Here is a 12766-nt window from a genome sequence, read left to right on the forward strand (position 1 = left end):
AAAGAAAGGAAGAAAGAAAAGAAAAAAGACTTAAGAACTCACCACATGCCAGGCTTTATCCATATTGATTCACTGAAGCTTTATAATAGTCCTGTGAGGTAGGTGCTAATATCATTCCTATTATACAACCACTGAGAGTTTAAGCAACCTGCCCAAGGCCATACAACTAGTCAGAAGCTGAAATGAGTTTCAAATGCTCTCTGGCTCCAGAGCCTATGCCTGTAACCTCTCATTTTTGGAAGTGCATCATATTTGAGTGCCTACTCAGTACAAGACTCTGTGCTGGGTATGGGGAATAGGGGTATGAGCGAAGATCACTGCCCTGCAGGAGTTGAAAATGCAGATGGGAAGAGAGGTGCATAGACATGAAAAGGATAAATCATTTTCCCAAGATGAAGCTATCCTAACTGATTGGACTGTGGACAGTGGATTCGATGTATGTACAAGGTATTTGAAAACCACAAAGTGTGTTGTATATATAAAATATTAGCAGAATTGTTATAATAGTTATGGATAACAACATTTTATTTATTTTGAAGGAGGGAAGAGATCTGGACGGGAGTAGTGACTGTAGATAACAATAATCTTTTAGTACTTTTCAGTTTACATGACTATTTTATATATTTTATTATGTTTATTTTTCTCTACCAGGCTGAAGGGCTTATACGATTCATATTATTATTATTCCCACTGTCTAAATGGGGAAACTGAGGCGTAAAAGGGTAAGGGATTGGATAAAAGGCCCCACAGCTAGTATGCAATTGAACCAGAACTGAAATCCAGGATTTCTGATTCCAAAGCCATGCCTTTTCTTCTATCCTCTCCTGTCTCTTAAAGGAGGCAGACTTTTATCCGGGGGAGGGGAAGAGAAAGGAGGTTCTAGGCTTAGGGAACTGAGGGATCATGGCTTGGAAACAAGTCTTCCCAGGATATTTCAGGAAGGTCAATAGGGAAAGCCAGGCCACGGCACAGGACTGGGGTGGGGTCGGGGGTAATACGGAGGTGAAGGCAAAAGTGGGCTGTGCTTGTTTGTGATGGATTTTTCAGTGCCCAGGGAAGGAGTCAGGCATTATTCTGAGATCACTGGGAAGCCTTTTGAGGTTTGTGAGCAGGAAAGTGAGCAGATTACACACACACACGTGCATACGCACACATGCACACTCATGCACACACGTACATATGTATTTGAAGATGAGTCAAGAACTGGTGATATGATGTAGTGGTGGCAAGAGAACCTGGCAGCCTAGAAGCACTTTGTGGCTATTGAAAAACCTTGGTTTAAAACTTCCTTTTAATGGGAAGGTTCTGATGGCTCGTGGGGGCAGGCAGGCTGTTTGATGCTTAGACTTCACCCCTCAATGCCCCTGCACTTTCAGATCTGTGTTAAAATTCGCCACAGCACCACAGGGTGGTTTTTGCAGTGGTTGTGAGTCCTGGTGGCTGGTGGTTCTGAGTCCAGCCCTGGTGACTCTGAGTCCATCATGCAGAATCAGGGAGAAGAACATTGCATGGGCTTGTAATTTTTCTTTTACGCTGTCCCATTTAGGCAAAGCAGGAACAGTGAATTTTCAAACCCCAGGTGGTAAAAGAAGTGTGTATTAGGGACCAAGTGTGGTGGTTCACACCTGTAATCCCAGCACTTTGGGAGGCTAAGGTACGCGGATCACTTGAGGTCAGGAGTTCGATACCAGCCTGGCCAACATGGTGAAACCCCATCTCTACTAAAAATACAAAAATTAGCTGAGTATGGTGGCAGGCCCCTGTAATCCCAGCTACTTGGGAGGCTGAGGCAGGAGAATCTCTTGAACCTGGGAGACGTAGGTTGCAGTGAGCCGAGATCGTAACACTGCACTCCAGCCTGGGTGACAGAGTAAGACTCCATCTCAAAAAATAAAAAAAGAAGTGTATATTAGGGCCTATTTAAGATCTTTGTGAGTTCTAGGCTTATTTTTTGAGGACCTACCCCATATTATATCAACATATTAAAATCTACCCAATGTATATTAACATCCACTTACACTGAATATAAAAAATAATCAGCTGGGCGCGGTGGCTCATGCCTGTAATCCCAGCACTTTGGGAGGCTGAGGCGGGTGGATCATGAGGTCAGGAAATTGAGACTATATTGGCTAATACAGTGAAACCCCGTCTCTACTAAAAATACAAAAAAAAAAAGAAATTAGCCAGGCGTGGTGGTGGGCACCTGTAGTTCCAGCTACTCAGGAGGCTGTGGCAGGAGAATGGCGTGAACCCGGTAGGCAGAGCTTGCAGTGAGTGGAGATCACGCCACTGCACTCCAGCCTAGGTGACAGAGCGAGACTCTGTCAAAAAAAAAAAAAAAAAAAAAAAAATTTAAATTGGTGTAAAATGAAGAGGGCCTCAATTCTAGAGAGTAAAAATGAAGTTCAAAAGGAAAGAGAGACCAGGAGGCAGAGCTTGCAGTGAGCCCAGATAGCGCCACTGCACTCCAGCCTGGGCAACAGGGTGAGACTCCATCAAAAAAAAAAAAAAAAAGGAAAGAGAGAAAACTCAAGAGGTCCCCTAAAGGCAAGACCCAAAGGGCTTTGATGACTGCTGAGTTTGAGGGGTGAGGAGTCGTCAAAGGATCCTGCCTGTCATCCAGCCCTCATTACAGCCTGGAATTTAGGGCCGTGACACCAGCCAAGAGGAGACACTGAATTGGAGAAAGACGTGTTGATTTTGGACATATTGAGTGTGAGATGATGTGACACAGATAAGGGTTCAAAGTTTAAAGGAGATGTCAAGGTTAGAGATGTCGTTCTCTGTGTTGGGGGATATCATTTGTCTAGAGGTGATAATTGAAACTATTGTGAAAGTTGAGCGCTCACAGGACGGCTAGGTGTTGCGGACATGGGGAGAGGAAATGAAAGCAGAAAAAGAGGAAAAAAGTAAATAAAAATAAAGAAGGTTCATTCTGCAAGTAAGCAAAATTCAAGTGAGAAGCAGTAAGATCTTGCTGGAGTCAGAAGACCTGAGAGAGTCCCCAGCTTGCTTCTGCCATTTACTGACTGGGGTGAGCTCCGTCCCTTCTCTTAGCAACTCTGGAGTTCTTTCCCCTTCAGCTGCAAAATCAGAAAAAATTGTTCTGTTTCTGCCCAAGTCACGAGGATGATGCGGGGACCTAATGAAATCCTGTCTTTGCCATCTAGATGTGGCTATCTCTGTGTGCAGTCTGCTTCTAGCCCTTGCCAAACTGTATATTTTCGTGTCCACCCACCCTGACCTGGTCTCAGCATATAATCCACCATCCCCAAAAATCTAACTGAGCAATGCAGAATTTACAGAAGATTTTGTAGGGGAGACAGAGAAGAGGATTATATTACATACCTCAAAGTAAATTATCTGTTTCCATCAGAAATGTCTGTTCTACAAAGTCCATTTTTCTTTACACTGATGCTGGATGTCTTTTCCTTTCTTCCTTTCAGGAATTTCTCTGCACCCCTAGGGTACTCAGTTGTTCCTCTATTACGTGGAATAATTTAGCTCTGCCATAGACATGCATTTCTACTCATCTGGTTACTCAGCAACATAAAAGTCATCAAATAAAGAAGACCACTTTCATCTTTAGAAACAAGTTTGGTCACCACCTAGTTTTACTCACATAGGCCCTTTTTCGGAAGAAAGGGGCTCATCTTTCTCTTTCTTTTTTTACAGCTGTACTGAAGCACAATTGATATACAAAAAGCTGTACACATTTAAGCACACAATTTGATGAGTCTGGACAAATGCATACACCATAATCAAGGTAATAGTCATATCCATCAACTCTGAGAGATTTCTTGTTTTGGGGTCTCATCATCTCTTATTTCATCACTATCCACCCCGCAAGTCCACAGCTCCCACCCCACACTATCAGTCCACCTCTCTCAAACCTGAGAGGAGTTCTATGACTGGAAATTTTCTTCAGTCTTATTACAAAATCATTTTGTCTACTCTAAAGGGAAGGTAACTTTATTATTAGTGTCAAAATAAGTCAAAGGAGGTTATCATGAAGAGCACTACAGAGAAGCTAGAGAAAGACAGGACCAGAAACAGGGCATTAGATTGGCCAGGGAGGTGATCCTGACAGCAATGTCAGCAGGATGGTGGGGGTAGCAGCAAGGGATTAAGGAATGAGCAGGTGTTAAGGAGGAGGAAAAAGTTTTACTGATTTTCCTAGGGACAAATCTCTTCACCAATCACTATTTAAGATGCATTCAGAGGAAATGTCAATGTGGACAGCGCAGTGGGAAGAAGGAGGCAGTAGCAAGGCCAAATAAGACTAGGAAAAAAAAGTGTGACTGAGGTCACTCCTCAGAGGGCTACTTGAGAAGAAAGGGCAATTAATTGTGCTAATAGTGGGCTCATACCTCATCCCTCACAACTCAGGCTATCTCTGGGCTTATGTAATAGATGAAATGTCCAAAAGCAGCAGGAAGTTTTCCAGCCAGGAATATAAATTTCTGGGTGAAAGTCACAGGGCAGGCACATTGGTGAATGGCCCCCATTCATATTTGAATTGCCTAACTAAATATTTGAATGACAATATAGATTCTGGAACTAAAGGAGGCTTTGAATATTATCTAAAGTAACTCCTGCCTTACAGAATCAGAAATTGAGGTTCTAGACAGGTTATCTAATTCATGCTAAGCATAAAATTAGACTCCTTTCCATCTTACTCTCAAACTCAACAGAGCAAGTTTAGAACTCTTTCAAATAGAATATATAAACTTCTTCATTTCTGGTATTTATATACTGAAAATGTGCAAATCAAAAAGTTCATAGGGGTTATCAAAAGCATGATTTAAATTGATTATTAAATGTCAATGAGAAGAGAGACTTATCACAGTTTTGTAGGTGGGAAAACTGAGGCTTGGTGAGGGCAAGTGACTAATCACACAGCTAATAAGTGGCAGAGTGAGAGCTAAAACAAACATCTTTTGACTCCAAGTCCAGTTTGTATTTTCACTTGAAGACAGCTGCTTCTGGCTTTACAAGATCCTGTAAGACACTAATGCTCTCAGAATTATACATGCTTCTCAGAATTACACATAAACTAGGCATCCTTCACTGAAAATAACATGAAGAGATCGTGTGGATGACCTGAGAACACTGTGTTCAGAGAAGAAATCCTACCAGCTAGGTCTGTTCGGTAAATTGGAGACTTTCCAGCCTGGCTTTATAGCTTTGACTCATGTCTGTGAAAGTTAGGATCTTCTGCTGTTTGCTTCCTACCTCCCCTTTTTGGGGTCTGTTTAGTGTGTTTTGGCTACTTCAGCTGCTTAAAACCTCATTAGAGCTATGGAAAGCATGACTGATTACTTTTAACTACTACCATTTAGGTCTTAAACAACGTGTCCTAAAAAAGCTTGTTGGACACAGTAAAAAGTATGTACTTACATCATTAAAATCCACACGATAATCCAGTAACTAAGGATGGACCTTGACAATCAGAATGCTAGGTCTCAAATTCTGACTTCACCATTTAAGCTACTTGAATTTGGGCAAGTTACTTAACCTTTCTCAGCCTCATTTTTCTCACCTGTAGAATGGGAACGATAACAATAACTCAGGAGGTTCTTGTGGCAATTAAGTGAATTAATGAATGCATGGCAGGGTACTATTTGGATACCACATGACAGTTTAGGAAAGGGGAGAGTGATTGAGGCTATGTCAAGAGAGGACCCTGTGATTTTGAAAAACATGAGCTTTCTCTGGCAAACGCACCAACCTCTGCCAGTGGCAGAGGGCTTTGGGAGCCAAGTCAATGTCCTCAATGTTGTTCGTGTCTTTGATGTTGCTGTCTGGTGAGGCCCACCAGCTACCAAAGCCTGTCCACTGTCTTTTTAGTCCTGTCATTCTACCCACTCTATGTAGCCAATTTTCTGTGTAGATTTATTCCTCCCCACATAGCAGTAAAACAAAACAGGGAAGATAGGAGCCTGGATACCTGAAAGTAGGTGACCAACCATGCCAGTTTGTTTGGGGCTAACGGAGTTCTTGAGACTTTCCGTTTCAAAACCAGGACTGTCTTGGGCAAGGGGTGGTAGATCCATCACTATACCTGATAGGTTGTTTGGGGGTACCCAAACAAAGTCCTCAAAATCTGTACCTAAATTTTGGTTTAAATCCTTTCACATTTTCCGTGTTTTTATGTATTCTTTTTTGTTTGTTTGTTTGAGACAGAGTCTCGCTCTGTCGCTAGGCTGGAGTGCAATGGTGCGATCTCGGCTTACTGCAACCTCCTGACAAGACAAGCCTGACCAAGACAAGGATAGATGGAATCAGTTTGACATCTCCTAGAATGATCCAAGCTAGAATGATGATGAAATTCCCACCTGGAACTGTTAATTGCAAAGCTGTAATACATACACAGGGCTTTGCAGAGAGCAAGCAACATGGTGAACACGCATTCATTCATTAAATATTCACTGAAAGCTTACTATATGCTGGGAGGAATTTAAGTACTGAAGAACAAAATAAACAAAGCCACAAACAGATATATCAATTAATGATAAACGCTCTGAAAGAAAGAAAAGCAGGATAAGGAAACAGTGGCTGTGTGAGGTCTAAACAGATTGAATGGGGAAAGTTTCTCTGAAGAGGTGGTATTTGAGCAGACACCTAGTGAAGTGGATGAGTAAGCCGTGAAAATATCAAAGGGCGACAGTATTTCAGGCAGAGGAAACAAATGCATACGCTCTGGGAGATGGTGGGCCAGTGGGGCAGAGTGAACCAGCAGTAGGGAATGTAGTGGCAGAGGTAGGCAAGAGCAGATGGTTTAGAGCCTTGGAAATTAAGGTAAGAACTTCGGGTTTCAGATGTCAGCTGTTGTTACAAAGGCTGTTTTGTTCCTCCTCTTTCTGTGCTGAGCGTCGGATCTTACCTGCTCGTTTTCTACTCAATACTGGTTCATTCTGTCCAACGAAATTTATTGAATGTCTGCTCTTCATTCAACAAAGGCTAATGAATACATTTTTCCAGGAACTGAAGAGAAAGTTTGTTTTCTCAACAACTGTGATCTAGTTGTGGGGAGGGAGGGAGTGGGTCAAAGCGCTGATAACGCGTCAAAAGACCGCAGCAGTGGGCCGGGCGCGGGGGCTCAAGCCTGTAATCCGGCACTTTGGGAGGCTGAGGCGGGCGGATCACCTGAGGCAGGGAGATCGAGACCAGCCGACCAACATGGAGAAACGCCGCCTCTACTAAAAATACAAAAATTAGGCGGGCGTGGTGGCGCATACCTGTAATCCCAGCTTAAATCGGAAGGCAGAGGTTGCGGTGAGTCGAGATCGCACCATTGCACTCCAGCCTGGGCAACAAGAGCGAAACTGTCTCAAAAAAAAAAAAAAGAAAGAAAGAAAGAAAAAAAAAATAGAAGAAGAAAAAGGAGGCAGCAGCAGTGTGCTTTGAAGGAGACACCCCAGTACTACAGGAGAGAAACGATGTTTTCAATCGTCCAGAGAGAAGGAGAGTCACTTCCGGTGCGTCCCGGGGCATCATGGGAGGGGTCAGTCTGCGGGAAGGAAAGGCCAGAGGTGACTCTCGCCATGGCTGGGGCAGCCCTGGAGGCCACACTGGGACCTGGCCAGTAAGTGTGCATTTGAGAGTTTGCGAGTGAGCAGGACCTTGTTCTTCCCGGCGATTTATTTGCGCTGTGCAATTCCAGACAGTAGATCCGTGAAGGACTGTGTGGTGGGGAGGGTATGAAATTGAGTGTGGAGAGGACATTTCAGGGTAAGTCCCATGGCTGACTGGGCCAGACAGAAAATTTAAAATTCTTGTCACCAAAGCCCATTTGAAATTTTTCAGTGCATGCATAGCCATATTATTATGTTGTACACATACATATTCTTTTTTTTTTTTTTCCGAGACGGAGTAGCACTCTTGTCACCAGGCTGGCATGCTGTGGCACGATCTCGGTTCACTGCAACCTCCACCTCCCGGGTTCAAGTGGTTCTCCTGCCTCAGCCTCCTGAGTAGCTGAGGTCACAGGCACCCGCCCCCACGCCCGGCTAATTTTTGTACTTTTAGTAGAGACAGGGTTTCGCCGTGTTGGCCAGGCTGGTCTCAAACTCCTGACCTCAGGTGATCCGCCCGCCTCATCTTCCCAAAGTGCTGGGATTACAGGCGTGAGCCACCGCGCCCGGCCACACATATATTCTTATATAAAGTCAAGTTCAGATACTCAAATCTGTGGGTACCAATTGGATTATTTTTCCAAATCGTGGAAAAAGTGATGATTTTGTTGCTCAGAAGGTACTACCTTTCCCATCCATGTTTTAAACATAATATCTTATAATTTGAGCCTTCACGTTGCTGTGTACCTCAGTTTCCCCAAGCAAGCCACAAGCCATAGTTCCTGTGAGGAGCTGAGAAAATAGTCTGCCCTCTTGTGAAGGTCACGCTATTGAAATCTAAGTGAAGTCCTGTTTTGGGTGTGTTCCCCAGGGGAGATGTTTTCCTCCTTCACCATGGAGAGGCTTTCTTTTTCCTTGCGGCCTCCGGAAGCAGCATCTTAGTGACCCTTGAAACTAGGAGGGAGGAATCAGGCTGGCAAATTCCATCCTTAAGCAAGGTTCTTTCCATCTGCCCACGGCTGATTCTTCAGCTTCTCGCTTTGGAAAATGTGACCGTTGGAGTCTGCGGTGAAGGTTCCTAGGGACACTGATATGTGGAACATGTGCCCAAACCTCTGCCGCAGCCAGGAGGCAGAATTTAAGTTTGCTTACTGACAGCTGCTCTGTGTCAGTCCTGGAATGTTAATCCTTACAGAGAGCTTGGATGACAGGCAACAGCTTTTAGCAGCTGTGCTAATAGTCTCATCCATCAAATGACCCTCTCTTCACCTTACTGTTGTCAGTTATATCCATGTCTTTGATGAGAAGTGGATATGAAATCTTAAGGGGCAGGTTACTTTTATTTATTTTAAAAACATGAGCCTTTAAAAGAATTCCAGAAATAGTACACACATTGAAAAATATAATCAAACATACTGAAGGAAAATTTTAAGTCGTGCCTAAAATTTTAGCATGGAAGTCATCTCTATGTAAATTTTTCAACTTCATATTTTTTCCATATTTTTATGTATTCTTGTTTGTTTGAGACAGAGTCTCACTCTGTCACTAGGCTGGAGTGCAATGGCATGATCTTGGCTCACTGCAACCTCTGCCTTCTGGGTTCAAGTGTTTCTTCTGCCTCAGCCTCCCCTGTAGCTGGGACTACAGGCACGCACCACCACACCACCACCAGCTAACTTTTGTATTTTTTAGTAGAAATGGGGTTTCACCATGTTGGCCAGGATGGTATCAATCTCTTGACCTCATGATCCGCCCACCTCGGCCTCCCAAGGTGCTGAGATTACAGGTGTGTGCTACCACACCTGGCCAATTTTTATGTATTCTTAAACACATACACAATTGAGATATCAGTCTGCAAGCACTGTTTTGTATTCTGCTTTTGGAACATATTTGACAATTTTTCTCATGATATTAACTATTCTTTTGGATTATGATTTTTAATAGTTACATAGTGTACCATGCTTTGAAGATAACATAATTCATATGACAAATTTTCTATTATTGGGCATTTAGGAGGCTCTAAATTTCTGTTCTTTTAAAACATTCTGGTAAATATGTGTGTACATAAATGCTTATGCATATCTTTAATTATTAAATTTATAGAATAGAATTTCTGGGCAAAGCCTAAAGATGGTTTTCAGTTTGCAATAGTGGAGTCCCTGTTATTGGAGCCTTTGCAGTAATGATATTGCATAGGAAAACAAAAAGTATTCACTAATGATCTTATTGATCATTAGATGTTGTAAATATGCAACAATCAATTTAAGTTGAATGCAAAGTAAAATGAGAAATCTTGCAACAACATTTGCAGAATTTAGTGAAGTTAATGAAAGTAGTAAAAGAAATTGGCTTGAATTTTGCAAAGCCATTGACCAGTGTGGATTCAACAGTGTTGAACTAGTTAACAACTGAAGAACTGAAAATGGACAAAAATGATGACCCAATAGATGTTTCACGAGAATGAATTCAGGATCAAAGGATTAGGAAGGGTCTTAAAAATATTGAAGAAGTCCTGCATTTTTGTGAAAAAGGATGTACTTTATTATTGCATTGTAAAACTTAAAGGATGTCATATTATGTTATCACATATGACTGTGAGAAATCTGTCCCTTTCATCCCAACTGCAACATTTATTTGTTCTTTGTTCTAAGAATAGCAGAGGTGCAATTGTGACCTAATCTTAAGAAATGCAACAGAAGGCCGGGTGTGGTGGCTCATGTCTGTAATCCCAGCACTTTGGGAGGCTGAGGCAGGCGGATCATGAGCTCAAGAGATCGAGACCATCCTGGCTAACATGGTGAAACCCCATCTCTACTAAAAATACAAAAAATAGCTGGGCATAGTGGTGCATGCCTGTAGTCCCAGCTACTCAGGAGGCTGAGGCAGGAGAATCACTTGAACCCAGGAGGTGAAGGTTGCAGTGAACTGAGGTTGTGCCACTGCACTCCAGCCTGGCAACAGAGCGAGACTGCATAAAAAAAAAAAAAAAAAAAAAGAAATACAACAGAAAATAAATATATTTCAATATTTCTGGTTTTATTTTGAAAATCAAACCCTAGTTCACAATTTACTCTAAAATTTTGGGCCTCATTTTAATTTAGATTCGCTTTAAATCATTGTTTTTCCAGATAGCATGATTTTCTATGTGGAAAATCTCAAGAAATCTACAAAAAACTTCAGAACTAATAAGAGAGTTCAGTAAGGTTTGAAGATACAGGACAAACATAGGAAAAAATCAATCGTTTTTCTGTATGCTAGCAGTGAACATGTAGACAGCAAAATTAGAAATATGCCATTTACAGTCACTTAAAAAAAAGAAAAAAAGTTAGACATACATCGAACAAAATGTGTATAGGGTTTGTATGCTGAAAACTACCAAACACTGATGAAAGAAATTAGAGAAGATCTAAATAAATGAAACAGACTGTAGTCAAGAATTGGAAGACTCAACATAGTAAATATGTCAACAAACTGATAAACAGGCTTAATGCAATTTCTGTGAAAAAGTATACTCTGGCTTTAAAGTTTGGCATAGAGTATTCTAATTACTAGTTATTTTCCCAGAGTACTGCTATTGTGGTATTTCCCCTAATGCAGAATTTTAAATTTATGGAGGTATAATTGACATTTAAAACCGCACATACTTAAAGTGCACAATTTGATAGGTTTTGACATATTTAGATGCTTGTGAAACCATCATCTCAATCAAGATAATGAACATGTTCATCGACCCTCCAAATTTCCTCCTGCTCCCTTGTAATCCCCGCCACTCTTTCTTTGTGCCCCCTACAAACCCTCCCTCGGCATCACTAGCCAACTGCTGGTCCACTTTCTATCACTATAGCTTTCATTTTCTAGAATTTTATATAAATAGAATCATATAATATGTACTTTTTGGAGGGGCTCTTGCTTTCAGTCAACATAATTATCTTGAGATTCATTCTTTTTTGTGTTAATAGTTTCTTTTTATTGCTGAGTAGTATTTCATTGTATGGATATACCAAAATTTGTTTACCCATTCGTTGACGGATATTTTGGTTCTTCTTTTTGGTTTTTGCTCCTATTACAAATAAATGTGCCATAAACATTTGTGTACAAGTTTTCATTTGGACATATGCTTTCATTTCTCTTTGGTAAATACCTGGGAAGAGAATGACTAGATCATATAGATAATTTGTTAACTTTTTAAGAAGTTGCCAAACTGTTGTCCTAAGTCATTGTAACATTTTACATTATGACTCTTGGCCAACACTTTGGTCTTTTAGTCATTGTAGTAAATGTGTTGCAGTAACTTACTGTGTTTTGTTGATATTTTTCTCATGACTCTGATGTTGAATGTTTTCTCAGATGGCCTTTTTATCATCTGTATGTTTAGTGAAATGTTTGTCCAAACCTTTTGCCTTTTAAAGTATTAGGTTGTTTTCTTTTCACTGGATTTTTAGATTTGTTTATATATTCTGAATATAAATCTTTTGTCAGGGATATAAGTTGTAAATACTTTCAGTCTGTGACTTGTCTTTTCATTCTCTTTATAACAGTGTTTTTCAAAGAGCAGAAGCTTTAAATTTTGATGATGTACAATTGATCAATTTTTTCTTTTGTGGCCTGTATGTTTGGTGTCATATCTAAGACATCTTTGCCTAAGCCGAGGTCACAAAGATTTCTTCTTTTGTTTCTTTCTAGATGTTCTTATGATTATAGTTTTGATTTCCTCTTTGATCCAAAATTTTGTTTTTGGAGATTATTTAAATTTTTTTTCTCTTTTTTGTTTTAAACTTTTGTTATTAGACACATTTGAGATTGTGGTCTACACAATTTATACTGTAAAAGATTGAGGCCGATAGGAGTTTAGAGGTTGGGGGAGAGTAAATGTTAGAAGGTAGAAGAAGGAGTGCATAAAGTACAGTCTTTGTCCAGATTGCATTTTTGCTCTGCTGCTTCCTCTTTCTGGAGGCCAAACACGTCTGTTCTACTCCATCCAGCCTTTCTATTTTTTTGTTTTATTTTCTGTCCCTGTTTCATAAGTTCATTCTTTCACTCTGTCCCTCATCCAGTCTATCTGACAATACTATGTACGCTAGCTACCTTCAATAAATCTGGAATCCATCCACCTCTCTTTGTCTCCCAATGTTATTTTTCTGCCCTAAGCCACTGTCATGGTTTTTATTGTTGTTGTTAGTTTTTTGTTT

Source organism: Chlorocebus sabaeus, chromosome 16 (genome assembly GCF_047675955.1).
Source record: "Chlorocebus sabaeus isolate Y175 chromosome 16, mChlSab1.0.hap1, whole genome shotgun sequence".
Taxonomy (NCBI): domain Eukaryota; kingdom Metazoa; phylum Chordata; class Mammalia; order Primates; family Cercopithecidae; genus Chlorocebus; species Chlorocebus sabaeus.